This window comes from Taudactylus pleione, unplaced genomic scaffold (assembly GCF_031769625.1).
Source record: "Taudactylus pleione unplaced genomic scaffold, aTauple2 ptg000967l, whole genome shotgun sequence".
NCBI lineage: Eukaryota > Metazoa > Chordata > Amphibia > Anura > Myobatrachidae > Taudactylus > Taudactylus pleione.
In genome coordinates, this window is record NW_028285368.1 from 6,592,501 (window position 1) to 6,615,339 (window position 22,839).

Genomic DNA, 22,839 nt, shown 5'->3' on the forward strand with positions numbered 1-22,839 from the left:
CTGTAGGTAATTTTATGCAGCCATAACATTCTTTTCTATTACATTTTACATTACATTTTTTCAACTTATCAATGAATTTACTTGAGTTAAGAAGTAAAAGAGGTCTAAAGATAATGTTTTTGAGCACCTACAGCCAAACCACACTAGACATGGCCAATGTCGTCTGATCTTGGAAGCTGTGCAGTGTTGGGCATGGTTATTACGTGGATGGGAGACCACCTGGGAATACCAGGTGCTGTAGGTAATTTTATACTGCCATAACATTCTTTTCTATTACATTTTACATTTAATTTTTTCAACTTATCAATGAATTTACTTGAGTTAAGAAGTAATAGAGGTCTAAAGTTAAGTTTTTTGAGCACCTACAGCCAAACCACTCTGGACATGCCCAATATCATCTGATCTTGGAAGCTATGCAGTGTTGGGCCTGGTTAGTACTTGGATGGGAGACCACCTGGGAATATCAAGTGCTGTAGGAAATTTTATACTTACATAACATTCTTTTGTATTACATTTTACATTTAATTTTTTCAACTTATCAATAAATTTACTTGAGTTAAGAAGTAAAACAGGTCTAAAGTTAATGTTTTTGAGCACCTACAGCCAAACCACACTGGACAGGCCCAATCTCGTCTGATCTTGGAAGCTATGCAGTGTTGGGCCTGGTTAGTACTTGAATGGGAGACCACCTGGGAATAACAGGTGCTGTAGGTAATTTTATACTGCCATAACATTCTTTTCTATTAAATTTTACATTTAATTTTTTCAACTTATCAATGAATTTACTTGAGTTAAGAAGTAAAAGAGGTCTAAAGTTAATGTTTTTGAGCACCTACAGTCAAACCACACTGGACATGCCCAATCTCGTCTGATCTTGGAAGCTATGCAATGTTGGGCCTGGTTAGTACTTGGATGGGAGACCACCTGGGAATACCAGGTGCTGTAGGTAATTTTATACTGCCATAACATTCTTTTCTATTACATTTTACATTTCATTTTTTCAACTTATCAATGAATTTACTTGAGTTAAGAAGTAATAGACGTCTAAAGTTACGTTTCTTGAGCACCTACAGCCAAACCACACTGGACATGCCCAATCTCGTCTGATCTTGGAAGCTATGCAGTGTTGGGCCTGGTTAGTATTCGGATGGGACACCACCTGGGAATACCAGGTGCTGTAGGTAAATTTATACAGCCAAAACATTTTTTTCTATTACATTTTACATTTAGTTTTTTCAACTTATCAATGAATTTACTTGAGTTAAGAAGTAAAAGAAGTCTAAAGTTAATGTTTTTGAGCACCTAGAGCAAAACCACACTGGACATGCCCAATCTCGTCTGATCTTGGAAGCTATGCAGTGTTGGGCCTGGTTAGTACTTGAAAGGGAGACCACCTGGGAATAACAGGTGCTGTAGGTAATTTTATACTTCCATAACATACTTTTCTATTAAATTTTACATTTAATTTTTTCAACTTATCAATGACTTTACTTGAGTTAAGAAGTAAAAGAGGGCTAAAGTTAATGCTTTTGAGCACATACAGCCAAACCACACTGGACATGCCCAATCTCGTCTGATCTTGGAAGCTATGCAGTGTGGGGCCTGGTTAATACTTGGATGGGAGACCACCTGGGGATACCTGATGCTGTATGTAATTTTATACTGACATAACATTCTTTTCTATTACATTTTACATTTAATTTTTTCAACTTATCAATTAATTTACTTGAGTTAAGAAGTAAAAGAGGTCTAAAGTTAATATTTTTGAGCACGTACAGCCAAACCACACTGGCCATGGCCAATGTCGTCTGATCTTGGAAGCTATGCAGTGTTGGACATGGTTAGTACTTGCATGGGAAACCACCTGGGAATACCAGGTGCTGTAGGTAATTTTATACTGCCATAACATTCTTTTCTATTATATTTTACATTTAATTTTTTCAACTTATCAATGAATATACTTGAGTTAAGAAGTAAAAGAGGTCTAAAGTTAAACTTTTTGAGCACCTACAGCCAAACTACACTGGACATGGCCAATGTCGTCTGATCTTGGAAGCTGTGCAGTTTTGGGCATGGTTATTACGTGGATGGGAGACCAGCTGGGAATACCAGGTGCTGTAGGTAATTTTATACAGCCATAACATTCTTTTCTATTACATTTTACATTTAATTTTTTCAACTTATCAATGAATTTACTTGAGTAAAGAAGTAAAAGAGGTCTAAAGTTAATGTTTTTTAGTGCCTACAGATAAACCACACTGGACATGCCCAATCTCATCTGATCTTGGAAGCTGTGCAGTGTTGGGCTTGGTTAGTATTTGGATGGGAGACCACCTGGGAATACCAGATGCTGTAGGTAATTTTATACTGACATAACATTCTTTTCTATTACATTTTACATTTAATTTTTTCAACTTATCAATGAATTTACATGAGTTAAGAAGTAAAAGAGGTCTAAAGTTAATGTTTTTGAGCACCTACAGCCAAACCACACTGGACATGCCCAATCTCGTCTGATCTTGGAAGCTATGCAGTATTGGGCCTGATTAGTACTTGGATGGGAGACCACCTGGGAATACCAGGTGCTGTAGGTAATTTTTTACTGCCATAACATTCTTTTCTATTACATTATACAATTAATTTTTTCAACTTATCAATGAATTTACTTGAGTTAAGAAGTAATAGAGGTCTAAAGTTAATGTTTTTGAGCACCTACAGCCAAACCACACTGGACATGCCCAATCTCGTCTGATCTTGGAAGCTATGCAGTGTTGGGCCTGGTTAGTACTTGGATGGGAGACCACCTGGGAATACCAGGAGCTGTAGGTAATTTTATACTGCCATGACATTCTTTTCTATTACATTTTACATTTAATTTTTTCAACTTATCAATGAATTTACTTGAGTTAAGAAGTAATAGAGGTCTAAAGTTAATGTTTTTGAGCACCTACAGCCCAACCACACTGGACATGCCCAATCTCGTCTGATCTTGGAAGCTATGCAGTGTTGGGCCTGGTTAGTACTTGGATGGGAGACCACCTGGGAATACCAGGAGCTGTAGGTAATTTTATACTGTTATAACATTCTTTTCTATTACATTTTACATTTAATTTTTTCAACTTATCAATGAATTTACTTGAGTAAAGAAGTAAAAGAGGTCTAAAGTTAATGTTTTTGAGCACCTACAGCCAAACCACACTGGATATGCCCAATCTCGTCTGCTCTTGGAAGCTACGCAGTGTTGGGCTTGGTTAGTACTTGGATGGGAGACCACCTCGGAATACCAGATGCTGTAGGTAATTTTATACTGACATAACATTCTTTTCTATTACATTTTACATTTAATTTTTTCAACTTATCAATTAATTTACTTGAGTTAAGAAGTAAAAGAGGTCTAAAGATAATGTTTTTGAGCACCTACAGCCAAACCACACTAGACATGGCCAATGTCATCTGATCTTGGAAGCTGTGCAGTGTTGGGCATGGTTATTACGTGGATGGGAGACCACCTGGGAATACCAGGTGCTGTAGGTAATTTTATACTGCCATAACATTCTTTTCTATTACATTTTACATTTAATTTTTTCAACTTATCAATGAATTTAGTTGAGTTAAGAAGTAATAGAGGTCTAAAGATAAATTTTTTGAGCACCTACAGCCAAACCATACTGGACATGCCCAATCTCGTCTGATCTTGGAAACTATGCAGTGTTGGGCCTGGTTAGTACGTGGATGGGAGACCACCTGGGAATACCAGGTGCTGTAGGTAATTTTATACAGCCAAAACATTCATTTCTATTACATTTTACATTTAATTTTTTCAACTTATCAATGAATTTACTTGAGTTAAGAAGTAAAAGAGGTCTAAAGTTAATGTTTTTGAGCACCTACAGCCAAACCACCCTGGACATGCCCAATCTCATCTGATCTTGGAAGCTATTCAGTGTTGGGCCTGGTTAGTACTTGGATGGGAGACCACCTGGGAATACCAGGTGCTGTAGGTAATTTTATACTGCCATAACATTCTTTTCTATTACATTTTAAAATTAATTTTTTAAACTTATCAATGAATTTACTTGAGTTAAGAAGTAATAGAGGTCTAAAGTTAATGTTTTTGAGCACCTACAGCCAAACCACACTGGACATGCCCAATCTCATTTGATCTTGGAAGCAATGCAGTGTTGGGCCTGGTTAGTACTTGGATGGGAGACCACCTGGGAATACCAAGTGATGTAGGTAATTTTATACTGCCATAACATTCTTTTCTATTACATTTTACATTTAATTTGTTCAACTTATCAATCAATTTACTTGAGTTAAGAAGTAATAGAGGTCTAAATTTAATATTTTTGAGCACCTACAGCCAAACCACACTGGACATGCCCAATCTCGTCTGATCTTGGAAGCTATGCAGTGTTGGGCCTGGTTAGTAGTTGGATGGGAGACCACCTGGGAATGCCAGGAGCTGTAGGTAATTTTATACTGCCATAACATTCTTTTCTATTACATTTTACATTTAATTTTTTCAACTTATCAATGAATTTACTTGAGTAAAGAAGTAAAAGAGGTCTAAAGTTAATGTTTTTGAGCACCAACAGCCAAACCCCACTGGACATGCCCAATCTCGTCTGCTCTTGGAAGCTATGCAGTGTTGGGCCTGGTTAGTACTTGGATGGGAGACCACCTGGGAATACCAGGAGCTGTAGGTAATTTTATACTGCCATAACATTCTTTTCTGTTACATTTTACATTTCATTTTTAAACTTATCAATGAATTTACTTGAGTTAAGAAGTAAAAGAGGTCTAAAGTTAAAGTTTTTGAGCACCTACAGCCAAACCACACTGGACATGCCCAATCTCATCTGATCTTGGAAGCTGTGCAGTGTTGGGCGTGGTTAGTACTTGGATGGGAGACCACCTGGGAATACCAGGTGCTGTAGGTAATTTTATACTGACATAACATTCTTTTCAATTACATTTTACATTTCATTTTGTCAACTTATCAATGAATTTACATGAGTTAAGAAGTAATAGACGTCTAAATTTAATGCTTTGAGCACCTACAGCCAAACCACACTGGACATGCCCAATCTCGTCTGATCTTGGAAGCTATGCAGTATTGGGCCTGATTAGTACTTGGATGTGAGACCACCTGGGAATACCAGGTGCTGTAGGTAATTTTTTACTGCCATAACATTCTTTTCTATTACATTTTACAATTAATTTTTTCAACTTATCAATGAATTTACTTGAGTGAAGAAGTAATAGAGGTCTAAAGTTAAGGTTTTTGAGCACCTACAGCCAAACCACACTGGACATGCCCAATCTCGTCTGATCTTGGAAGCTATGCGGTTTTGGGCCTGGTTAGTTCTTGGATGGGAGACCACCTGGGAATACCAGGTGCTGTAGGTAATTTTATACTGCCATGACATTCTTTTCTATTACATTTTACATTTAATTTTTTCAACTTATCAATGAATTTACTTGAGTTAAGAAGTAATAGAGGTCTAAAGTTAATGTTTTTGGGCACCTACAGCCCAACCACACTGGACATGCCCAATCTCGTCTGATCTTGGAAGCTATGCAGTGTTGGGCCTGGTTAGTACTTGGATGGGAGACCACCTGGGAATACCAGGAGCTGTAGGTAATTTTATACTGCCATGACATTCTTTTCTATTACATTTTACATTTAATTTTTTCAACTTATCAATGAATTTACTTGAGTTAGGTAGTAAAAGAGGTCTAAAGTTAATGTTTTTGAGCACCTACAGCCAAACCAAACTGGACATGCCCAATCTTGTCTGATCTTGGAAGCTATGCAGTATTGGGTCTGGTTAGTACTTGGATGGGAGACCACCTGGGAATACAAGGTGCTGTAGGTAATTTTATACTGCCATAACATTCTTTTCTATTACATTTTACAATTAATTTTTTCAACTTATCAATGAATTTACTTGAGTTAAGAAGTAAAAGAGGTCTAAAGTTAATGTTTTTGAGCACCTACAGCCAAACCATCCTGGACATGCCCAATCTCATTTGATCTTGGAAACTATGCAGTGTTGGGCCTGGTTAGTACTTGGATGGGAGACCACCTGGGAATACCGGGTGATGTAGGTAATTTTATACTGCCATAACATTCTTTTCTATTCCATTTTACATTTAATTTTTTCAACTTATCAATGAATTTACTTGAGTTAAGAAGTAATAGAGGTCTAAAGTTAATATTTTGGAGCACCTACAGCCAAACCCCACTGGACATGCCCAATCTCGTCTGATCTTGGAAGCTATGCAGTGTTGGGCCTGGTTAGTACTTGGATGGGAGACCACCTGGGAATACCAGGAGCTGTAGATAATTTTATACTGCCATAACATTCTTTTCTGTTACATTTTACATTTCATTTTTAAACTTATCAATGAATTTACTTGAGTTAAGAAGTAAAAGAGGTCTAAAGTTAAAGTTTTTGAGCACCTACAGCCAAACCACACTGTACATGCCCAATCTCATCTGATCTTGGAAGCTGTGCAGTGTTGGGCTTGGTTAGTACTTGGATGGGAGACCACCTGGGAATACCAGGTGCTGTAGGTAATTTTATACTGCCATGACATTCTTTTCTATTACATTTTACATTTAATTTTTTCAACTTATCAATGAATTTACTTGAGTTAAGAAGTAATAGAGGTCTAAAGTTAATGTTTTTGAGCACCTACAGCCCAACCACACTGGACATGCCCAATCTCGTCTGATCTTGGAAGCTATGCAGTGTTGGGCCTGGTTAGTACTTGGATGGGAGACCACCTATGAATACCAGGAGCTGTAGGTAATTTTATACTGCCATAACATTCTTTTCTATTACATTTTACATTTAATTTTTTCAACTTATCAATGAATTTACTTGAGTAAAGAAGTAAAAGAGGTCTAAAGTTAATGTTTTTGAGCACCTAGAGCCAAACCATACTGGATTTGCCCAATCTCGTCTGCTCTTGGAAGCTATGCAGTGTTGGGCTTGGTTAGTACTTGGATGGGAGACCACCTGGGAATACCAGATGCTGTAGGTAATTTTATACTGACATAACATTCTTTTCTATTACATTTTACATTTAATTTTTTCAACTTATCAATGAATTTACTTGAGTTAAGAAGTAAAAGAGGTCTAAAGTTAATGTTTTTGAGCACCTACAGCCAAACCAAACTGGACATGCCCAATCTCGTCTGATCTTGGAAGCTATGCAGTATTGGGCCTGGTTAGTACTTGGATGGGAGACCACCTGGGAATACCAGGTGCTGTAGGTAATTTTATACTGACATAACATTCTTTTCTATTACATTTTACATTTAATTTTTTCAACTCATCAATGAATTTACTTGAGTTAAGAAGTAAAAGTGGTCTAAAGTTAATGTTTTTGAGCACCTACAGCCAAACCACACTGGACATGCCCAATCTCGTCTGATCTTGGAAGCTATGCAGTATTGGGCCTGATTAGTACTTGGATGGGAGACCACCTGGGAATACCAGGTGCTGTAGGTAATTTTTTACTGCCATAACATTCTTTTCTATTACATTTTACAATTAATTTTTTCAACTTATCAATGAATTTACTTGAGTTAAGAAGTAAAAGAGGTCTAAAGTTAATGTTTTTGAGCACCTACAGCCAAACCACCCTGGACATGCCCAATCTCATCTGATCTTGGAAGCTATTCAGTGTTGGGCCTGGTTAGTACTTGGATGGGAGACCACCTGGGAATACCAGGTGCTGTAGGTAATTTTATACTGCCATAACATTCTTTTCTATTACATTTTAAAATTAATTTTTTAAACTTATCAATGAATTTACTTGAGTTAAGAAGTAATAGAGGTCTAAAGTTAATGTTTTTGAGCACCTACAGCCAAACCACACTGGACATGCCCAATCTCATTTGATCTTGGAAGCTATGCAGTGTTGGGCCTGGTTAGTACTTGGATGGGAGACCACCTGGGAATACCAAGTGATGTAGGTAATTTTATACTGCCATAACATTCTTTTCTATTACATTTTACATTTAATTTTTTCAACTTATCAATCAATTTACTTGAGTTAAGAAGTAATAGAGGTCTAAAGTTAATATTTTTGAGCATCTACAGCCAAACCACACTGGACATGCCCAATCTCGTCTGATCTTGGAAGCTATGCAGTGTTGGGCCTGGTTAGTACTTGGATGGGAGACCACCTGGGAACACCAGGAGCTGTAGGTAATTTTATACTGCCATAACATTCTTTTCTATTAGATTTTACATTTAATTTTTTCAACCTATCAATGAATTTACTTGAGTAAAGAAGTAAAAGAGGTCTAAAGTTAATGTTTTTGAGCACCAACAGCCAAACCCCACTGGACATACCCAATCTCGTCTGCTCTTGGAAGCTATGCAGTGTTGGGCCTGGTTAGTACTTGGATGGTAGACCACCTGGGAATACCAGGAGCTGTAGGTAATTTTATACTGCCATAACATTCTTTTCTGTTACATTTTACATTTCATTTTTAAACTTATCAATGAATTTACTTGAGTTAAGAAGTAAAAGAGGTCTAAAGTTAAAGTTTTTGAGCACCTACAGCCAAACCACACTGGACATGCCCAATCTCATCTGATCTTGGAAGCTGTGCAGTGTTGTGCATGGTTAGTACTTGGATGGGAGACCACCTGGGAATACCAGGTGCTGTAGGTAATTTTATACTGACATAACATTCTTTTCTATTACATTTTACAATTCATTTTTTCAACTTATCAATGAATTTACTTGAGTTAAGAAGTAATAGAGGTCTAAAGTTAATGTTTTTGAGCACCTACAGCAAAACCACACTGGACATGCCCAATCTCGTCTGATCTTGGAAGCTATGCAGTGTTCGGCCTGGTTATTACTTGGATGGGAGACCACCTGGGAAAACCAGGTGCTGTAGGTAATTTTATACTGACATAACATTCTTTTCTATTTCATTTTACATTTAATTTTTTCAACTTATCAATGAATTTACTTGAGTTAAGAAGTAAAAGAGGTCTAAAGTTAATGTTTTTGAGCACCTACAGACAAACCAAACTGGACATGCCCAATCTCGTCTGATCTTGGAAGCTATGCAGTAGTGGGCCTGGTTAGTACTTGGATGGGAGACCACCTGGGAATACCAGGTGCTGTAGGTAATTTTATACTGACATAACATTCTTTTCTATTACATTTTACATTTAATTTTTTTAACTCATCAATGAATTTACTTGAGTTAAGAAGTAAAAGTGGTCTAAAGTTAATGTTTTTGAGCACCTACAGCCAAACCACACTGGACATGCCCAATCTCGTCTGATCTTGGAAGCTATGCAGTATTGGGCCTGATTAGTACTTGGATGGGAGACCACCTGGGAATACCAGGTGCTGTAGGTAATTTTTTACTGCCATAACATTCTTTTCTATTACATTTTACAATTAATTTTTTCAACTTATCAATGAATTTACTTGAGTTAAGAAGTAAAAGAGGTCTAAAGATAATGTTTTGAGCACCTACAGCCAAACCACACTAGACATGGCCAATGTCATCTGATCTTGGAAGCTGTGCAGTGTTGGGCATGGTTATTACGTGGATGGGAGACCACCTGGGAATACCAGGTGCTGTAGGTAATCTTATACTGCCATAACATTCTTTTCTATTACATTTTACATTTAATTTTTTCAACTTATCATTGAATTTAGTTGAGTTAAGAAGTAATAGAGGTCTAAAGATAAATTTTTTGAGCACCTACAGCCAAACCATACTGGACATGCCCAATCTCGTCTGATCTTGGAAACTATGCAGTGTTGGGCCTGGTTAGTACGTGGATGGGAGACCACCTGGGAATACCAGGTGCTGTAGGTAATTTTATACTGCCATGACATTCTTTTCTATTACATTTTACATTTAATTTTTTCAACTTATCAATGAATTTACTTGAGTTAAGAAGTAATAGAGGTCTAAAGTTAATGTTTTTGGGCACCTACAGCCCAACCACACTGGACATGCCCAATCTCGTCTGATCTTGGAAGCTATGCAGTGTTGGGCCTGGTTAGTACTTGGATGGGAGACCACCTGGGAATACCAGGAGCTGTAGGTAATTTTATACTGCCATGACATTCTTTTCTATTACATTTTACATTTAATTTTTTCAACTCATCAATGAATTTACTTGAGTTAAGTAGTAAAAGAGGTCTAAAGTTAATGTTTTTGAGCACCTACAGCCAAACCAAACTGGACATGCCCAATCTTGTCTGATCTTGGAAGCTATGCAGTATTGGGCCTGGTTAGTACTTGGATGGGAGACCACCCGGGAATACAAGGTGCTGTAGATAATTTTATACTGCCATAACATTCTTTTCTATTACATTTTACAATTAATTCTTTCAACTTATCAATGAATTTACTTGAGTTAAGAAGTAAAAGAGGTCTAAAGTTAATATTTTTGAGCTCCTATAGCCAAACCACACTGGACATGCCCAATTTCATCTGATCTTGGAAGCTATGCAGTGTTGGGCCTGGTTAGTACTTGGATGGGAGACCACCTGGGAATACAAGGTGCTGTAGGTAATTTTATACTGCCATGACATTCTTTTCTATTACATTTTACATTTAATTTTTTCAACTTATCAATGAATTTACTTGAGTTAAGAAGTGATTGAGGTCTAAAGTTAAAGTGTTCGAGCACCTACAGCCCAACCACACTGGACATGCCCAATCTCTTCTGATCTTGGAAGCTATGCAGTGTTGGGTCTGGTTAGTATTTGGATGGGAGACCACCTGGGAATACCAGGAGCTGTAGGTAATTTTATACTGCCATAACATTCTTTTCTATTACATTTTACATTTAATTTTTTCAACTTATCAATGAATTTACTTGAGTAAAGAAGTACAAGAGGTCTAAAGTTAATGTTTTTTAGTGCCTACAGATAAACCACACTGGACATGACCAATCTCATCTGATCTTGGAAGCTGTGCAGTGTTGGGCTTGGTTAGTACTTGGATGGGAGACCACCTGGGAATACCAGATGCTGTAGGTAATTTTATACTGACATAACATTCTTTTCTATTACATTTTACATTTAATTTTTTCAACTTATCAATGAATTTACTTGAGTTAAGAAGTAAAAGAGGTCTAAAGTTAATGTTTTTGAGCACCTACAGCCAAATCATCCTGGACATGCCCAATCTCATTTGATCTTGGAAGCTATGCAGTGTTGGGCCTGGTTAGTACTTGGATGGGAGACCACCTGGGAACACCAGGAGCTGTAGGTAATTTTATACTGCCATAACATTCTTTTCTATTACATTTTACATTTAATTTTTTCAACTTATCAATGAATTTACTTGAGTAAAGAAGTAAAAGAGGTCTAAAGTTAATGTTTTTGAGCACCAACAGCCAAACCCCACTGGACATGCCCAATCTCGTCTGCTCTTGGAAGCTATGCAGTGTTGGGCCTGGTTAGTACTTGGATGGGAGACCACCTGGGAATACCAGGAGCTGTAGGTAATTTTATACTGCCATAACATTCTTTTCTGTTACATTTTACATTTCATTTTTAAACTTATCAATGAATTTACTTGAGTTAAGAAGTAAAAGAGGTCTAAAGTTAAAGTTTTTGAGCACCTACAGCCAAACCACACTGGACATGCCCAATCTCGTCTGATCTTGGAAGCTATGCAGTGTTGGGCCTGGTTAGTACTTGGATGGGAGACCACCTGGGAAAACCAGGTGCTGTAGGTAATTTTATACTGACATAACATTCTTTTCTATTTCATTTTACATTTAATTTTTTCAACTTATCAATGAATTTACTTGAGTTAAGAAGTAAAAGAGGTCTAAAGTTAATGTTTTTGAGCACCTACAGACAAACCAAACTGGACATGCCCAATCTCGTCTGATCTTGGAAGCTATGCAGTAGTGGGCCTGGTTAGTACTTGGATGGGAGACCACCTGGGAATACCAGGTGCTGTAGGTAATTTTATACTGACATAACATTCTTTTCTATTACATTTTACATTTAATTTTTTCAACTCATCAATGAATTTACTTGAGTTAAGAAGTAAAAGTGGTCTAAAGTTAATGTTTTTGAGCACCTACAGCCAAACCACACTGGACATGCCCAATCTCGTCTGATCTTGGAAGCTATGCAGTATTGGGCCTGATTAGTACTTGGATGGGAGACCACCTGGGAATACCAGGTGCTGTAGGTAATTTTTTACTGCCATAACATTCTTTTCTATTACATTTTACAATTAATTTTTTCAACTTATCAATGAATTTACTTGAGTTAAGAAGTAAAAGAGGTCTAAAGATAATGTTTTTGAGCACCTACAGCCAAACCACACTAGACATGGCCAATGTCATCTGATCTTGGAAGCTGTGCAGTGTTGGGCATGGTTATTACGTGGATGGGAGACCACCTGGGAATACCAGGTGCTGTAGGTAATCTTATACTGCCATAACATTCTTTTCTATTACATTTTACATTTAATTTTTTCAACTTATCAATGAATTTAGTTGAGTTAAGAAGTAATAGAGGTCTAAAGATAAATTTTTTGAGCACCTACAGCCAAACCATACTGGACATGCCCAATCTCGTCTGATCTTGGAAACTATGCAGTGTTGGGCCTGGTTAGTACGTGGATGGGAGACCACCTGGGAATACCAGGTGCTGTAGGTAATTTTATACTGCCATGACATTCTTTTCTATTACATTTTACATTTAATTTTTTCAACTTATCAATGAATTTACTTGAGTTAAGAAGTAATAGAGGTCTAAAGTTAATGTTTTTGGGCACCTACAGCCCAACCACACTGGACATGCCCAATCTCGTCTGATCTTGGAAGCTATGCAGTGTTGGGCCTGGTTAGTACTTGGATGGGAGACCACCTGGGAATTCCAGGAGCTGTAGGTAATTTTATACTGCCATGACATTCTTTTCTATTACATTTTACATTTAATTTTTTCAACTTATCAATGAATTTACTTGAGTTAAGTAGTGAAAGAGGTCTAAAGTTAATGTTTTTGAGCACCTACAGCCAAACCAAACTGGACATGCCCAATCTTGTCTGATCTTGGAAGCTATGCAGTATTGGGCCTGTTTAGTACTTGGATGGGAGACCACCTGGGAATACAAGGTGCTGTAGGTAATTTTATACTGCCATAACATTCTTTTCTATTACATTTTACAATTAATTTTTTCAACTTATCAATGAATTTACTTGAGTTAAGAAGTAAAAGAGGTCTAAAGTTAATATTTTTGAGCTCCTATAGCCAAACCACACTGGACATGCCCAATTTCATCTGATCTTGGAAGCTATGCAGTGTTGGGCCTGGTTAGTACTTGGATGGGAGACCACCTGGGAATACAAGGTGCTGTAGGTAATTTTATACTGCCATGACATTCTTTTCTATTACATTTTACATTTAATTTTTTCAACTTATCAATGAATTTACTTGAGTTAAGAAGTGATTGAGGTCTAAAGTTAAAGTTTTCGAGCACCTACAGCCCAACCACACTGGACATGCCCAATCTCTTCTGATCTTGGAAGCTATGCAGTGTTGGGCCTGGTTAGTATTTGGATGGGAGACCACCTGGGAATACCAGGAGCTGTAGGTAATTTTATACTGCCATAACATTCTTTTCTATTACATTTTACATTTAATTTTTTCAACTTATCAATGAATTTACTTGAGTAAAGAAGTAAAAGAGGTCTAAAGTTAATGTTTTTTAGTGCCTACAGATAAACCACACTGGACATGACCAATCTCATCTGATCTTGGAAGCTGTGCAGTGTTGGGCTTGGTTAGTACGTGGATGGGAGACCACCTGGGAATACCAGATGCTGTAGGTAATTTTATACTGACATAACATTCTTTTCTATTACATTTTACATTTAATTTTTTCAACTTATCAATGAATTTACTTGAGTTAAGAAGTAAAAGAGGTCTAAAGTTAATGTTTTTGAGCACCTACAGCCAAATCATCCTGGACATGCCCAATCTCATTTGATCTTGGAAGCTATGCAGTGTTGGGCCTGGTTAGTACTTGGATGGGAGACCACCTGGGAATACCAGGTGATGTAGGTAATTTTATACTGCCATAACATTCTTTTCTATTCCATTTTACATTTAATTTTTTCAACTTATCAATCAATTTACTTGAGTTAAGAAGTAATAGAGGTCTAAAGTTAATATTTTGGAGCACCTACAGCCAAACCACACTGGACATGCCCAATCTCGTCTGATCTTGGAAGCTATGCAGTGTTGGGCCTGGTTAGTACTTGGATGGGAGACCACCTGGGAATACCAGGAGCTGTAGGTAATTTTATACTGCCATAACATTCTTTTCTATTACATTTTACATTTAATTTATTCAACTTATCAATGAATTTACTTGAGTAAAGAAGTAAAAGAGGTCTAAAGTTAATGTTTTTGAGCACCTACAGCCCAACCACACTGGACATGCCCAATCTCGTCTGATCTTGGAAGCTATGCAGTGTTGGGCCTGGTTAGTACTTGGATGGGAGACCACCTGGGAATACCAGGAGCTGTAGGTAATTTTATACTGCCATAACATTCTTTTCTATTACATTTTACATTTAATTTTTTCAACTTATCAATGAATTTACTTGAGTAAAGAAGTAAAAGAGGTCTAAAGTTAATGTTTTTGAGCACCTAGAGCCAAACCATACTGGATTTGCCCAATCTCGTCTGCTCTTGGAAGCTATGCAGTGTTGGGCTTGGTTAGTACTTGGATGGGAGACCAACTGGGAATACCAGATGCTGTAGGTAATTTTATACTGACATAACATTCTTTTCTATTACATTTTACATTTAATTTTTTCAACTTATCAATGAATTTACTTGAGTTAAGAAGTAAAAGAGGTCTAAAGTTAATGTTTTTGAGCACCTACAGCCAAACCAAACTGGACATGCCCAATCTCATCTGATCTTGGAAGCTATGCAGTATTGGGCCTGGTTAGTACTTGGATGGGAGACCACCTGGGAATACCAGGTGCTGTAGGTAATTTTATACTGACATAACATTCTTTTCTATTACATTTTACATTTAATTTTTTCAACTCATCAATGAATTTACTTGAGTTAAGAAGTAAAAGTGGTCTAAAGTTAATGTTTTTGAGCACCTACAGCCAAACCACACTGGACATGCCCAATCTCGTCTGATCTTGGAAGCTATGCAGTATTGGGCCTGATTAGTACTTGGATGGGAGACCACCTGGGAATACCAGGTGCTGTAGGTAATTTTTTACTGCCATAACATTCTTTTCTATTACATTTTACAATTAATTTTTTCAACTTATCAATGAATTTACTTGAGTTAAGAAGTAAAAGAGGTCTAAAGTTAATGTTTTTGAGCACCTACAGCCAAACCACCCTGGACATGCCCAATCTCATCTGATCTTGGAAGCTATTCAGTGTTGGGCCTGGTTAGTACTTGGATGGGAGACCACCTGGGAATACCAGGTGCTGTAGGTAATTTTATACTGCCATAACATTCTTTTCTATTACATTTTAAAATTAATTTTTTAAACTTATCAATGAATTTACTTGAGTTAAGAAGTAATAGAGGTCTAAAGTTAATGTTTTTGAGCACCTACAGCCAAACCACACTGGACATGCCCAATCTCATTTGATCTTGGAAGCTATGCAGTGTTGGGCCTGGTTAGTACTTGGATGGGAGACCACCTGGGAATACCAAGTGATGTAGGTAATTTTATACTGCCATAACATTCTTTTCTATTACATTTTACATTTAATTTTTTCAACTTATCAATCAATTTACTTGAGTTAAGAAGTAATAGAGGTCTAAAGTTAATATTTTTGAGCATCTACAGCCAAACCACACTGGACATGCCCAATCTCGTCTGATCTTGGAAGCTATGCAGTGTTGGGCCTGGTTAGTACTTGGATGGGAGACCACCTGGGAATACCAAGTGATGTAGGTAATTTTATACTGCCATAACATTCTTTTCTATTAGATTTTACATTTAATTTTTTCAACCTATCAATGAATTTACTTGAGTAAAGAAGTAAAAGAGGTCTAAAGTTAATGTTTTTGAGCACCAACAGCCAAACCCCACTGGACATACCCAATCTCGTCTGCTCTTGGAAGCTATGCAGTGTTGGGCCTGGTTAGTACTTGGATGGGAGACCACCTGGGAATACCAGGAGCTGTAGGTAATTTTATACTGCCATAACATTCTTTTCTGTTACATTTTACATTTCATTTTTAAACTTATCAATGAATTTACTTGAGTTAAGAAGTAAAAGAGGTCTAAAGTTAAAGTTATTGAGCACCTACAGCCAAACCACACTGGACATGCCCAATCTCATCTGATCTTGGAAGCTGTGCAGTGTTGTGCATGGTTAGTACTTGGATGGGAGACCACCTGGGAATACCAGGTGCTGTAGGTAATTTTATACTGACATAACATTCTTTTCTATTACATTTTACAATTCATTTTTTCAACTTATCAATGAATTTACTTGAGTTAAGAAGTAATAGAGGTCTAAAGTTAATGTTTTTGAGCACCTACAGCAAAACCACACTGGACATGCCCAATCTCGTCTGATCTTGGAAGCTATGCAGTGTTCGGCCTGGTTATTACTTGGATGGGAGACCACCTGGGAAAACCAGGTGCTGTAGGTAATTTTATACTGACATAACATTCTTTTCTATTTCATTTTACATTTAATTTTTTCAACTTATCAATGAATTTACTTGAGTTAAGAAGTAAAAGAGGTCTAAAGTTAATGTTTTTGAGCACCTACAGACAAACCAAACTGGACATGCCCAATCTCGTCTGATCTTGGAAGCTATGCAGTAGTGGGCCTGGTTAGTACTTGGATGGGAGACCACCTGGGAATACCAGGTGCTGTAGGTAATTTTATACTGACATAACATTCTTTTCTATTACATTTTACATTTAATTTTTTTAACTCATCAATGAATTTACTTGAGTTAAGAAGTAAAAGTGGTCTAAAGTTAATGTTTTTGAGCACCTACAGCCAAACCACACTGGACATGCCCAATCTCGTCTGATCTTGGAAGCTATGCAGTATTGGGCCTGATTAGTACTTGGATGGGAGACCACCTGGGAATACCAGGTGCTGTAGGTAATTTTTTACTGCCATAACATTCTTTTCTATTACATTTTACAATTAATTTTTTCAACTTATCAATGAATTTACTTGAGTTAAGAAGTAAAAGAGGTCTAAAGATAATGTTTTGAGCACCTACAGCCAAACCACACTAGACATGGCCAATGTCATCTGATCTTGGAAGCTGTGCAGTGTTGGGCATGGTTATTACGTGGATGGGAGACCACCTGGGAATACCAGGTGCTGTAGGTAATCTTATACTGCCATAACATTCTTTTCTATTACATTTTACATTTAATTTTTTCAACTTATCAATGAATTTAGTTGAGTTAAGAAGTAATAGAGGTCTAAAGATAAATTTTTTGAGCACCTACAGCCAAACCATACTGGACATGCCCAATCTCGTCTGATCTTGGAAACTATGCAGTGTTGGGCCTGGTTAGTACGTGGATGGGAGACCACCTGGGAATACCAGGTGCTGTAGGTAATTTTATACTGCCATGACATTCTTTTCTATTACATTTTACATTTAATTTTTTCAACTTATCAATGAATTTACTTGAGTTAAGAAGTAATAGAGGTCTAAAGTTAATGTTTTTGGGCACCTACAGCCCAACCACACTGGACATGCCCAATCTCGTCTGATCTTGGAAGCTATGCAGTGTTGGGCCTGGTTAGTACTTGGATGGGAGACCACCTGGGAATACCAGGAGCTGTAGGTAATTTTATACTGCCATGACATTCTTTTCTATTACATTTTACATTTAATTTTTTCAACTCATCAATGAATTTACTTGAGTTAAGTAGTAAAAGAGGTCTAAAGTTAATGTTTTTGAGCACCTACAGCCAAACCAAACTGGACATGCCCAATCTTGTCTGATCTTGGAAGCTATGCAGTATTGGGCCTGGTTAGTACTTGGATGGGAGACCACCCGGGAATACAAGGTGCTGTAGATAATTTTATACTGCCATAACATTCTTTTCTATTACATTTTACAATTAATTCTTTCAACTTATCAATGAATTTACTTGAGTTAAGAAGTAAAAGAGGTCTAAAGTTAATATTTTTGAGCTCCTATAGCCAAACCACACTGGACATGCCCAATTTCATCTGATCTTGGAAGCTATGCAGTGTTGGGCCTGGTTAGTACTTGGATGGGAGACCACCTGGGAATACAAGGTGCTGTAGGTAATTTTATACTGCCATGACATTCTTTTCTATTACATTTTACATTTAATTTTTTCAACTTATCAATGAATTTACTTGAGTTAAGAAGTGATTGAGGTCTAAAGTTAAAGTGTTCGAGCACCTACAGCCCAACCACACTGGACATGCCCAATCTCTTCTGATCTTGGAAGCTATGCAGTGTTGGGTCTGGTTAGTATTTGGATGGGAGACCACCTGGGAATACCAGGAGCTGTAGGTAATTTTATACTGCCATAACATTCTTTTCTATTACATTTTACATTTAATTTTTTCAACTTATCAATGAATTTACTTGAGTAAAGAAGTACAAGAGGTCTAAAGTTAATGTTTTTTAGTGCCTACAGATAAACCACACTGGACATGACCAATCTCATCTGATCTTGGAAGCTGTGCAGTGTTGGGCTTGGTTAGTACTTGGATGGGAGACCACCTGGGAATACCAGATGCTGTAGGTAATTTTATACTGACATAACATTCTTTTCTATTACATTTTACATTTAATTTTTTCAACTTATCAATGAATTTACTTGAGTTAAGAAGTAAAAGAGGTCTAAAGTTAATGTTTTTGAGCACCTACAGCCAAATCATCCTGGACATGCCCAATCTCATTTGATCTTGGAAGCTATGCAGTGTTGGGCCTGGTTAGTACTTGGATGGGAGACCACCTGGGAACACCAGGAGCTGTAGGTAATTTTATACTGCCATAACATTCTTTTCTATTACATTTTACATTTAATTTTTTCAACTTATCAATGAATTTACTTGAGTAAAGAAGTAAAAGAGGTCTAAAGTTAATGTTTTTGAGCACCAACAGCCAAACCCCACTGGACATGCCCAATCTCGTCTGCTCTTGGAAGCTATGCAGTGTTGGGCCTGGTTAGTACTTGGATGGGAGACCACCTGGGAATACCAGGAGCTGTAGGTAATTTTATACTGCCATAACATTCTTTTCTGTTACATTTTACATTTCATTTTTAAACTTATCAATGAATTTACTTGAGTTAAGAAGTAAAAGAGGTCTAAAGTTAAAGTTTTTGAGCACCTACAGCCAAACCACACTGGACATGCCCAATCTCGTCTGATCTTGGAAGCTATGCAGTGTTGGGCCTGGTTAGTACTTGGATGGGAGACCACCTGGGAAAACCAGGTGCTGTAGGTAATTTTATACTGACATAACATTCTTTTCTATTTCATTTTACATTTAATTTTTTCAACTTATCAATGAATTTACTTGAGTTAAGAAGTAAAAGAGGTCTAAAGTTAATGTTTTTGAGCACCTACAGACAAACCAAACTGGACATGCCCAATCTCGTCTGATCTTGGAAGCTATGCAGTAGTGGGCCTGGTTAGTACTTGGATGGGAGACCACCTGGGAATACCAGGTGCTGTAGGTAATTTTATACTGACATAACATTCTTTTCTATTACATTTTACATTTAATTTTTTCAACTCATCAATGAATTTACTTGAGTTAAGAAGTAAAAGTGGTCTAAAGTTAATGTTTTTGAGCACCTACAGCCAAACCACACTGGACATGCCCAATCTCGTCTGATCTTGGAAGCTATGCAGTATTGGGCCTGATTAGTACTTGGATGGGAGACCACCTGGGAATACCAGGTGCTGTAGGTAATTTTTTACTGCCATAACATTCTTTTCTATTACATTTTACAATTAATTTTTTCAACTTATCAATGAATTTACTTGAGTTAAGAAGTAAAAGAGGTCTAAAGATAATGTTTTTGAGCACCTACAGCCAAACCACACTAGACATGGCCAATGTCATCTGATCTTGGAAGCTGTGCAGTGTTGGGCATGGTTATTACGTGGATGGGAGACCACCTGGGAATACCAGGTGCTGTAGGTAATCTTATACTGCCATAACATTCTTTTCTATTACATTTTACATTTAATTTTTTCAACTTATCAATGAATTTAGTTGAGTTAAGAAGTAATAGAGGTCTAAAGATAAATTTTTTGAGCACCTACAGCCAAACCATACTGGACATGCCCAATCTCGTCTGATCTTGGAAACTATGCAGTGTTGGGCCTGGTTAGTACGTGGATGGGAGACCACCTGGGAATACCAGGTGCTGTAGGTAATTTTATACTGCCATGACATTCTTTTCTATTACATTTTACATTTAATTTTTTCAACTTATCAATGAATTTACTTGAGTTAAGAAGTAATAGAGGTCTAAAGTTAATGTTTTTGGGCACCTACAGCCCAACCACACTGGACATGCCCAATCTCGTCTGATCTTGGAAGCTATGCAGTGTTGGGCCTGGTTAGTACTTGGATGGGAGACCACCTGGGAATTCCAGGAGCTGTAGGTAATTTTATACTGCCATGACATTCTTTTCTATTACATTTTACATTTAATTTTTTCAACTTATCAATGAATTTACTTGAGTTAAGTAGTGAAAGAGGTCTAAAGTTAATGTTTTTGAGCACCTACAGCCAAACCAAACTGGACATGCCCAATCTTGTCTGATCTTGGAAGCTATGCAGTATTGGGCCTGGTTAGTACTTGGATGGGAGACCACCTGGGAATACAAGGTGCTGTAGGTAATTTTATACTGCCATAACATTCTTTTCTATTACATTTTACAATTAATTTTTTCAACTTATCAATGAATTTACTTGAGTTAAGAAGTAAAAGAGGTCTAAAGTTAATATTTTTGAGCTCCTATAGCCAAACCACACTGGACATGCCCAATTTCATCTGATCTTGGAAGCTATGCAGTGTTGGGCCTGGTTAGTACTTGGATGGGAGACCACCTGGGAATACAAGGTGCTGTAGGTAATTTTATACTGCCATGACATTCTTTTCTATTACATTTTACATTTAATTTTTTCAACTTATCAATGAATTTACTTGAGTTAAGAAGTGATTGAGGTCTAAAGTTAAAGTTTTCGAGCACCTACAGCCCAACCACACTGGACATGCCCAATCTCTTCTGATCTTGGAAGCTATGCAGTGTTGGGCCTGGTTAGTATTTGGATGGGAGACCACCTGGGAATACCAGGAGCTGTAGGTAATTTTATACTGCCATAACATTCTTTTCTATTACATTTTACATTTAATTTTTTCAACTTATCAATGAATTTACTTGAGTAAAGAAGTAAAAGAGGTCTAAAGTTAATGTTTTTTAGTGCCTACAGATAAACCACACTGGACATGACCAATCTCATCTGATCTTGGAAGCTGTGCAGTGTTGGGCTTGGTTAGTACGTGGATGGGAGACCACCTGGGAATACCAGATGCTGTAGGTAATTTTATACTGACATAACATTCTTTTCTATTACATTTTACATTTAATTTTTTCAACTTATCAATGAATTTACTTGAGTTAAGAAGTAAAAGAGGTCTAAAGTTAATGTTTTTGAGCACCTACAGCCAAATCATCCTGGACATGCCCAATCTCATTTGATCTTGGAAGCTATGCAGTGTTGGGCCTGGTTAGTACTTGGATGGGAGACCACCTGGGAATACCAGGTGATGTAGGTAATTTTATACTGCCATAACATTCTTTTCTATTCCATTTTACATTTAATTTTTTCAACTTATCAATCAATTTACTTGAGTTAAGAAGTAATAGAGGTCTAAAGTTAATATTTTGGAGCACCTACAGCCAAACCACACTGGACATGCCCAATCTCGTCTGATCTTGGAAGCTATGCAGTGTTGGGCCTGGTTAGTACTTGGATGGGAGACCACCTGGGAATACCAGGAGCTGTAGGTAATTTTATACTGCCATAACATTCTTTTCTATTACATTTTACATTTAATTTATTCAACTTATCAATGAATTTACTTGAGTAAAGAAGTAAAAGAGGTCTAAAGTTAATGTTTTTGAGCACCTACAGCCCAACCACACTGGACATGCCCAATCTCGTCTGATCTTGGAAGCTATGCAGTGTTGGGCCTGGTTAGTACTTGGATGGGAGACCACCTGGGAATACCAGGAGCTGTAGGTAATTTTATACTGCCATAACATTCTTTTCTATTACATTTTACATTTAATTTTTTCAACTTATCAATGAATTTACTTGAGTAAAGAAGTAAAAGAGGTCTAAAGTTAATGTTTTTGAGCACCTAGAGCCAAACCATACTGGATTTGCCCAATCTCGTCTGCTCTTGGAAGCTATGCAGTGTTGGGCTTGGTTAGTACTTGGATGGGAGACCAACTGGGAATACCAGATGCTGTAGGTAATTTTATACTGACATAACATTCTTTTCTATTACATTTTACATTTAATTTTTTCAACTTATCAATGAATTTACTTGAGTTAAGAAGTAAAAGAGGTCTAAAGTTAATGTTTTTGAGCACCTACAGCCAAACCAAACTGGACATGCCCAATCTCATCTGATCTTGGAAGCTATGCAGTATTGGGCCTGGTTAGTACTTGGATGGGAGACCACCTGGGAATACCAGGTGCTGTAGGTAATTTTATACTGACATAACATTCTTTTCTATTACATTTTACATTT

General features: G+C 37.2%; 2 non-coding genes and 85 pseudogenes across 2 annotated transcripts; all 87 read left to right on the forward strand.

Annotated features, from left to right (window-relative positions):
• Positions 1-360: 360 nt before the first annotated feature.
• LOC148459115 (5S ribosomal RNA) lies at positions 361-479 on the forward strand (annotated as a pseudogene).
• A 116-nt stretch (positions 480-595) lies between these two features.
• LOC148459116 (5S ribosomal RNA) lies at positions 596-714 on the forward strand (annotated as a pseudogene).
• A 116-nt stretch (positions 715-830) lies between these two features.
• On the forward strand, positions 831-949 carry LOC148459117 (5S ribosomal RNA; annotated as a pseudogene).
• Positions 950-1,065: 116 nt separating this feature from the next.
• LOC148459118 (5S ribosomal RNA) lies at positions 1,066-1,184 on the forward strand (annotated as a pseudogene).
• Positions 1,185-1,300: 116 nt separating this feature from the next.
• Positions 1,301-1,419, forward strand: LOC148459119 (5S ribosomal RNA; annotated as a pseudogene).
• Positions 1,420-1,535: 116 nt separating this feature from the next.
• LOC148459120 (5S ribosomal RNA) lies at positions 1,536-1,654 on the forward strand (annotated as a pseudogene).
• A 586-nt stretch (positions 1,655-2,240) lies between these two features.
• LOC148459121 (5S ribosomal RNA) lies at positions 2,241-2,359 on the forward strand (annotated as a pseudogene).
• A 116-nt stretch (positions 2,360-2,475) lies between these two features.
• LOC148459122 (5S ribosomal RNA) lies at positions 2,476-2,594 on the forward strand (annotated as a pseudogene).
• A 116-nt stretch (positions 2,595-2,710) lies between these two features.
• LOC148459123 (5S ribosomal RNA) lies at positions 2,711-2,829 on the forward strand (annotated as a pseudogene).
• A 116-nt stretch (positions 2,830-2,945) lies between these two features.
• Positions 2,946-3,064, forward strand: LOC148459124 (5S ribosomal RNA; annotated as a pseudogene).
• A 116-nt stretch (positions 3,065-3,180) lies between these two features.
• On the forward strand, positions 3,181-3,299 carry LOC148459125 (5S ribosomal RNA; annotated as a pseudogene).
• Positions 3,300-3,650: 351 nt separating this feature from the next.
• Positions 3,651-3,769, forward strand: LOC148459126 (5S ribosomal RNA; annotated as a pseudogene).
• A 116-nt stretch (positions 3,770-3,885) lies between these two features.
• On the forward strand, positions 3,886-4,004 carry LOC148459127 (5S ribosomal RNA; annotated as a pseudogene).
• Positions 4,005-4,120: 116 nt separating this feature from the next.
• LOC148459128 (5S ribosomal RNA) lies at positions 4,121-4,239 on the forward strand (annotated as a pseudogene).
• A 116-nt stretch (positions 4,240-4,355) lies between these two features.
• LOC148459129 (5S ribosomal RNA) lies at positions 4,356-4,474 on the forward strand (annotated as a pseudogene).
• A 116-nt stretch (positions 4,475-4,590) lies between these two features.
• LOC148459130 (5S ribosomal RNA) lies at positions 4,591-4,709 on the forward strand (annotated as a pseudogene).
• A 115-nt stretch (positions 4,710-4,824) lies between these two features.
• Positions 4,825-4,943, forward strand: LOC148459131 (5S ribosomal RNA; annotated as a pseudogene).
• A 115-nt stretch (positions 4,944-5,058) lies between these two features.
• On the forward strand, positions 5,059-5,177 carry LOC148459132 (5S ribosomal RNA; annotated as a pseudogene).
• Positions 5,178-5,293: 116 nt separating this feature from the next.
• On the forward strand, positions 5,294-5,412 carry LOC148459133 (5S ribosomal RNA; annotated as a pseudogene).
• A 116-nt stretch (positions 5,413-5,528) lies between these two features.
• Positions 5,529-5,647, forward strand: LOC148459134 (5S ribosomal RNA; annotated as a pseudogene).
• Positions 5,648-5,763: 116 nt separating this feature from the next.
• On the forward strand, positions 5,764-5,882 carry LOC148459135 (5S ribosomal RNA; annotated as a pseudogene).
• Positions 5,883-5,998: 116 nt separating this feature from the next.
• LOC148459136 (5S ribosomal RNA) lies at positions 5,999-6,117 on the forward strand (annotated as a pseudogene).
• Positions 6,118-6,233: 116 nt separating this feature from the next.
• On the forward strand, positions 6,234-6,352 carry LOC148459137 (5S ribosomal RNA; annotated as a pseudogene).
• Positions 6,353-6,467: 115 nt separating this feature from the next.
• On the forward strand, positions 6,468-6,586 carry LOC148459138 (5S ribosomal RNA; annotated as a pseudogene).
• Positions 6,587-6,702: 116 nt separating this feature from the next.
• LOC148459139 (5S ribosomal RNA) lies at positions 6,703-6,821 on the forward strand (annotated as a pseudogene).
• Positions 6,822-6,937: 116 nt separating this feature from the next.
• Positions 6,938-7,056, forward strand: LOC148459140 (5S ribosomal RNA; annotated as a pseudogene).
• A 116-nt stretch (positions 7,057-7,172) lies between these two features.
• Positions 7,173-7,291, forward strand: LOC148459141 (5S ribosomal RNA; annotated as a pseudogene).
• Positions 7,292-7,407: 116 nt separating this feature from the next.
• Positions 7,408-7,526, forward strand: LOC148459142 (5S ribosomal RNA; annotated as a pseudogene).
• A 116-nt stretch (positions 7,527-7,642) lies between these two features.
• On the forward strand, positions 7,643-7,761 carry LOC148459143 (5S ribosomal RNA; annotated as a pseudogene).
• Positions 7,762-7,877: 116 nt separating this feature from the next.
• On the forward strand, positions 7,878-7,996 carry LOC148459144 (5S ribosomal RNA; annotated as a pseudogene).
• A 116-nt stretch (positions 7,997-8,112) lies between these two features.
• On the forward strand, positions 8,113-8,231 carry LOC148459145 (5S ribosomal RNA; annotated as a pseudogene).
• A 116-nt stretch (positions 8,232-8,347) lies between these two features.
• On the forward strand, positions 8,348-8,466 carry LOC148459146 (5S ribosomal RNA; annotated as a pseudogene).
• A 115-nt stretch (positions 8,467-8,581) lies between these two features.
• Positions 8,582-8,700, forward strand: LOC148459147 (5S ribosomal RNA; annotated as a pseudogene).
• Positions 8,701-8,816: 116 nt separating this feature from the next.
• On the forward strand, positions 8,817-8,935 carry LOC148459148 (5S ribosomal RNA; annotated as a pseudogene).
• Positions 8,936-9,051: 116 nt separating this feature from the next.
• Positions 9,052-9,170, forward strand: LOC148459149 (5S ribosomal RNA; annotated as a pseudogene).
• A 116-nt stretch (positions 9,171-9,286) lies between these two features.
• Positions 9,287-9,405, forward strand: LOC148459150 (5S ribosomal RNA; annotated as a pseudogene).
• Positions 9,406-9,755: 350 nt separating this feature from the next.
• On the forward strand, positions 9,756-9,874 carry LOC148459151 (5S ribosomal RNA; annotated as a pseudogene).
• Positions 9,875-9,990: 116 nt separating this feature from the next.
• LOC148459152 (5S ribosomal RNA) lies at positions 9,991-10,109 on the forward strand (annotated as a pseudogene).
• A 116-nt stretch (positions 10,110-10,225) lies between these two features.
• Positions 10,226-10,344, forward strand: LOC148459153 (5S ribosomal RNA; annotated as a pseudogene).
• Positions 10,345-10,460: 116 nt separating this feature from the next.
• Positions 10,461-10,579, forward strand: LOC148459154 (5S ribosomal RNA; annotated as a pseudogene).
• Positions 10,580-10,695: 116 nt separating this feature from the next.
• On the forward strand, positions 10,696-10,814 carry LOC148459155 (5S ribosomal RNA; annotated as a pseudogene).
• A 116-nt stretch (positions 10,815-10,930) lies between these two features.
• On the forward strand, positions 10,931-11,049 carry LOC148459156 (5S ribosomal RNA; annotated as a pseudogene).
• A 116-nt stretch (positions 11,050-11,165) lies between these two features.
• Positions 11,166-11,284, forward strand: LOC148459157 (5S ribosomal RNA; annotated as a pseudogene).
• A 116-nt stretch (positions 11,285-11,400) lies between these two features.
• LOC148459158 (5S ribosomal RNA) lies at positions 11,401-11,519 on the forward strand (annotated as a pseudogene).
• Positions 11,520-11,634: 115 nt separating this feature from the next.
• LOC148459159 (5S ribosomal RNA) lies at positions 11,635-11,753 on the forward strand. Its single transcript, XR_015873023.1, has one exon. It is a non-coding gene; the product is annotated as a 5S ribosomal RNA (ribosomal RNA).
• Positions 11,754-11,869: 116 nt separating this feature from the next.
• LOC148459160 (5S ribosomal RNA) lies at positions 11,870-11,988 on the forward strand (annotated as a pseudogene).
• Positions 11,989-12,104: 116 nt separating this feature from the next.
• LOC148459161 (5S ribosomal RNA) lies at positions 12,105-12,223 on the forward strand (annotated as a pseudogene).
• Positions 12,224-12,574: 351 nt separating this feature from the next.
• Positions 12,575-12,693, forward strand: LOC148459162 (5S ribosomal RNA; annotated as a pseudogene).
• A 116-nt stretch (positions 12,694-12,809) lies between these two features.
• Positions 12,810-12,928, forward strand: LOC148459163 (5S ribosomal RNA; annotated as a pseudogene).
• A 116-nt stretch (positions 12,929-13,044) lies between these two features.
• Positions 13,045-13,163, forward strand: LOC148459164 (5S ribosomal RNA; annotated as a pseudogene).
• A 116-nt stretch (positions 13,164-13,279) lies between these two features.
• LOC148459165 (5S ribosomal RNA) lies at positions 13,280-13,398 on the forward strand (annotated as a pseudogene).
• A 116-nt stretch (positions 13,399-13,514) lies between these two features.
• LOC148459166 (5S ribosomal RNA) lies at positions 13,515-13,633 on the forward strand (annotated as a pseudogene).
• A 351-nt stretch (positions 13,634-13,984) lies between these two features.
• LOC148459167 (5S ribosomal RNA) lies at positions 13,985-14,103 on the forward strand (annotated as a pseudogene).
• A 116-nt stretch (positions 14,104-14,219) lies between these two features.
• Positions 14,220-14,338, forward strand: LOC148459168 (5S ribosomal RNA; annotated as a pseudogene).
• Positions 14,339-14,454: 116 nt separating this feature from the next.
• Positions 14,455-14,573, forward strand: LOC148459169 (5S ribosomal RNA; annotated as a pseudogene).
• A 116-nt stretch (positions 14,574-14,689) lies between these two features.
• On the forward strand, positions 14,690-14,808 carry LOC148459170 (5S ribosomal RNA; annotated as a pseudogene).
• A 116-nt stretch (positions 14,809-14,924) lies between these two features.
• Positions 14,925-15,043, forward strand: LOC148459171 (5S ribosomal RNA; annotated as a pseudogene).
• A 116-nt stretch (positions 15,044-15,159) lies between these two features.
• Positions 15,160-15,278, forward strand: LOC148459172 (5S ribosomal RNA; annotated as a pseudogene).
• Positions 15,279-15,394: 116 nt separating this feature from the next.
• LOC148459173 (5S ribosomal RNA) lies at positions 15,395-15,513 on the forward strand (annotated as a pseudogene).
• Positions 15,514-15,629: 116 nt separating this feature from the next.
• LOC148459174 (5S ribosomal RNA) lies at positions 15,630-15,748 on the forward strand (annotated as a pseudogene).
• A 116-nt stretch (positions 15,749-15,864) lies between these two features.
• Positions 15,865-15,983, forward strand: LOC148459175 (5S ribosomal RNA; annotated as a pseudogene).
• A 116-nt stretch (positions 15,984-16,099) lies between these two features.
• LOC148459176 (5S ribosomal RNA) lies at positions 16,100-16,218 on the forward strand (annotated as a pseudogene).
• Positions 16,219-16,333: 115 nt separating this feature from the next.
• On the forward strand, positions 16,334-16,452 carry LOC148459177 (5S ribosomal RNA; annotated as a pseudogene).
• Positions 16,453-16,568: 116 nt separating this feature from the next.
• On the forward strand, positions 16,569-16,687 carry LOC148459178 (5S ribosomal RNA; annotated as a pseudogene).
• A 116-nt stretch (positions 16,688-16,803) lies between these two features.
• LOC148459179 (5S ribosomal RNA) lies at positions 16,804-16,922 on the forward strand (annotated as a pseudogene).
• Positions 16,923-17,038: 116 nt separating this feature from the next.
• On the forward strand, positions 17,039-17,157 carry LOC148459180 (5S ribosomal RNA; annotated as a pseudogene).
• Positions 17,158-17,507: 350 nt separating this feature from the next.
• LOC148459181 (5S ribosomal RNA) lies at positions 17,508-17,626 on the forward strand (annotated as a pseudogene).
• Positions 17,627-17,742: 116 nt separating this feature from the next.
• On the forward strand, positions 17,743-17,861 carry LOC148459182 (5S ribosomal RNA; annotated as a pseudogene).
• A 116-nt stretch (positions 17,862-17,977) lies between these two features.
• On the forward strand, positions 17,978-18,096 carry LOC148459183 (5S ribosomal RNA; annotated as a pseudogene).
• A 116-nt stretch (positions 18,097-18,212) lies between these two features.
• LOC148459184 (5S ribosomal RNA) lies at positions 18,213-18,331 on the forward strand (annotated as a pseudogene).
• Positions 18,332-18,447: 116 nt separating this feature from the next.
• On the forward strand, positions 18,448-18,566 carry LOC148459185 (5S ribosomal RNA; annotated as a pseudogene).
• A 116-nt stretch (positions 18,567-18,682) lies between these two features.
• LOC148459186 (5S ribosomal RNA) lies at positions 18,683-18,801 on the forward strand (annotated as a pseudogene).
• Positions 18,802-18,917: 116 nt separating this feature from the next.
• Positions 18,918-19,036, forward strand: LOC148459187 (5S ribosomal RNA; annotated as a pseudogene).
• A 116-nt stretch (positions 19,037-19,152) lies between these two features.
• LOC148459188 (5S ribosomal RNA) lies at positions 19,153-19,271 on the forward strand (annotated as a pseudogene).
• A 115-nt stretch (positions 19,272-19,386) lies between these two features.
• LOC148459189 (5S ribosomal RNA) lies at positions 19,387-19,505 on the forward strand. The gene has a single exon (XR_015873024.1). It is a non-coding gene; the product is annotated as a 5S ribosomal RNA (ribosomal RNA).
• Positions 19,506-19,621: 116 nt separating this feature from the next.
• On the forward strand, positions 19,622-19,740 carry LOC148459190 (5S ribosomal RNA; annotated as a pseudogene).
• A 116-nt stretch (positions 19,741-19,856) lies between these two features.
• LOC148459191 (5S ribosomal RNA) lies at positions 19,857-19,975 on the forward strand (annotated as a pseudogene).
• A 351-nt stretch (positions 19,976-20,326) lies between these two features.
• On the forward strand, positions 20,327-20,445 carry LOC148459192 (5S ribosomal RNA; annotated as a pseudogene).
• A 116-nt stretch (positions 20,446-20,561) lies between these two features.
• Positions 20,562-20,680, forward strand: LOC148459193 (5S ribosomal RNA; annotated as a pseudogene).
• Positions 20,681-20,796: 116 nt separating this feature from the next.
• Positions 20,797-20,915, forward strand: LOC148459194 (5S ribosomal RNA; annotated as a pseudogene).
• A 116-nt stretch (positions 20,916-21,031) lies between these two features.
• Positions 21,032-21,150, forward strand: LOC148459195 (5S ribosomal RNA; annotated as a pseudogene).
• A 116-nt stretch (positions 21,151-21,266) lies between these two features.
• On the forward strand, positions 21,267-21,385 carry LOC148459196 (5S ribosomal RNA; annotated as a pseudogene).
• A 351-nt stretch (positions 21,386-21,736) lies between these two features.
• LOC148459197 (5S ribosomal RNA) lies at positions 21,737-21,855 on the forward strand (annotated as a pseudogene).
• Positions 21,856-21,971: 116 nt separating this feature from the next.
• Positions 21,972-22,090, forward strand: LOC148459198 (5S ribosomal RNA; annotated as a pseudogene).
• A 116-nt stretch (positions 22,091-22,206) lies between these two features.
• Positions 22,207-22,325, forward strand: LOC148459199 (5S ribosomal RNA; annotated as a pseudogene).
• A 116-nt stretch (positions 22,326-22,441) lies between these two features.
• On the forward strand, positions 22,442-22,560 carry LOC148459200 (5S ribosomal RNA; annotated as a pseudogene).
• Positions 22,561-22,676: 116 nt separating this feature from the next.
• Positions 22,677-22,795, forward strand: LOC148459201 (5S ribosomal RNA; annotated as a pseudogene).
• Positions 22,796-22,839: the final 44 nt, after the last annotated feature.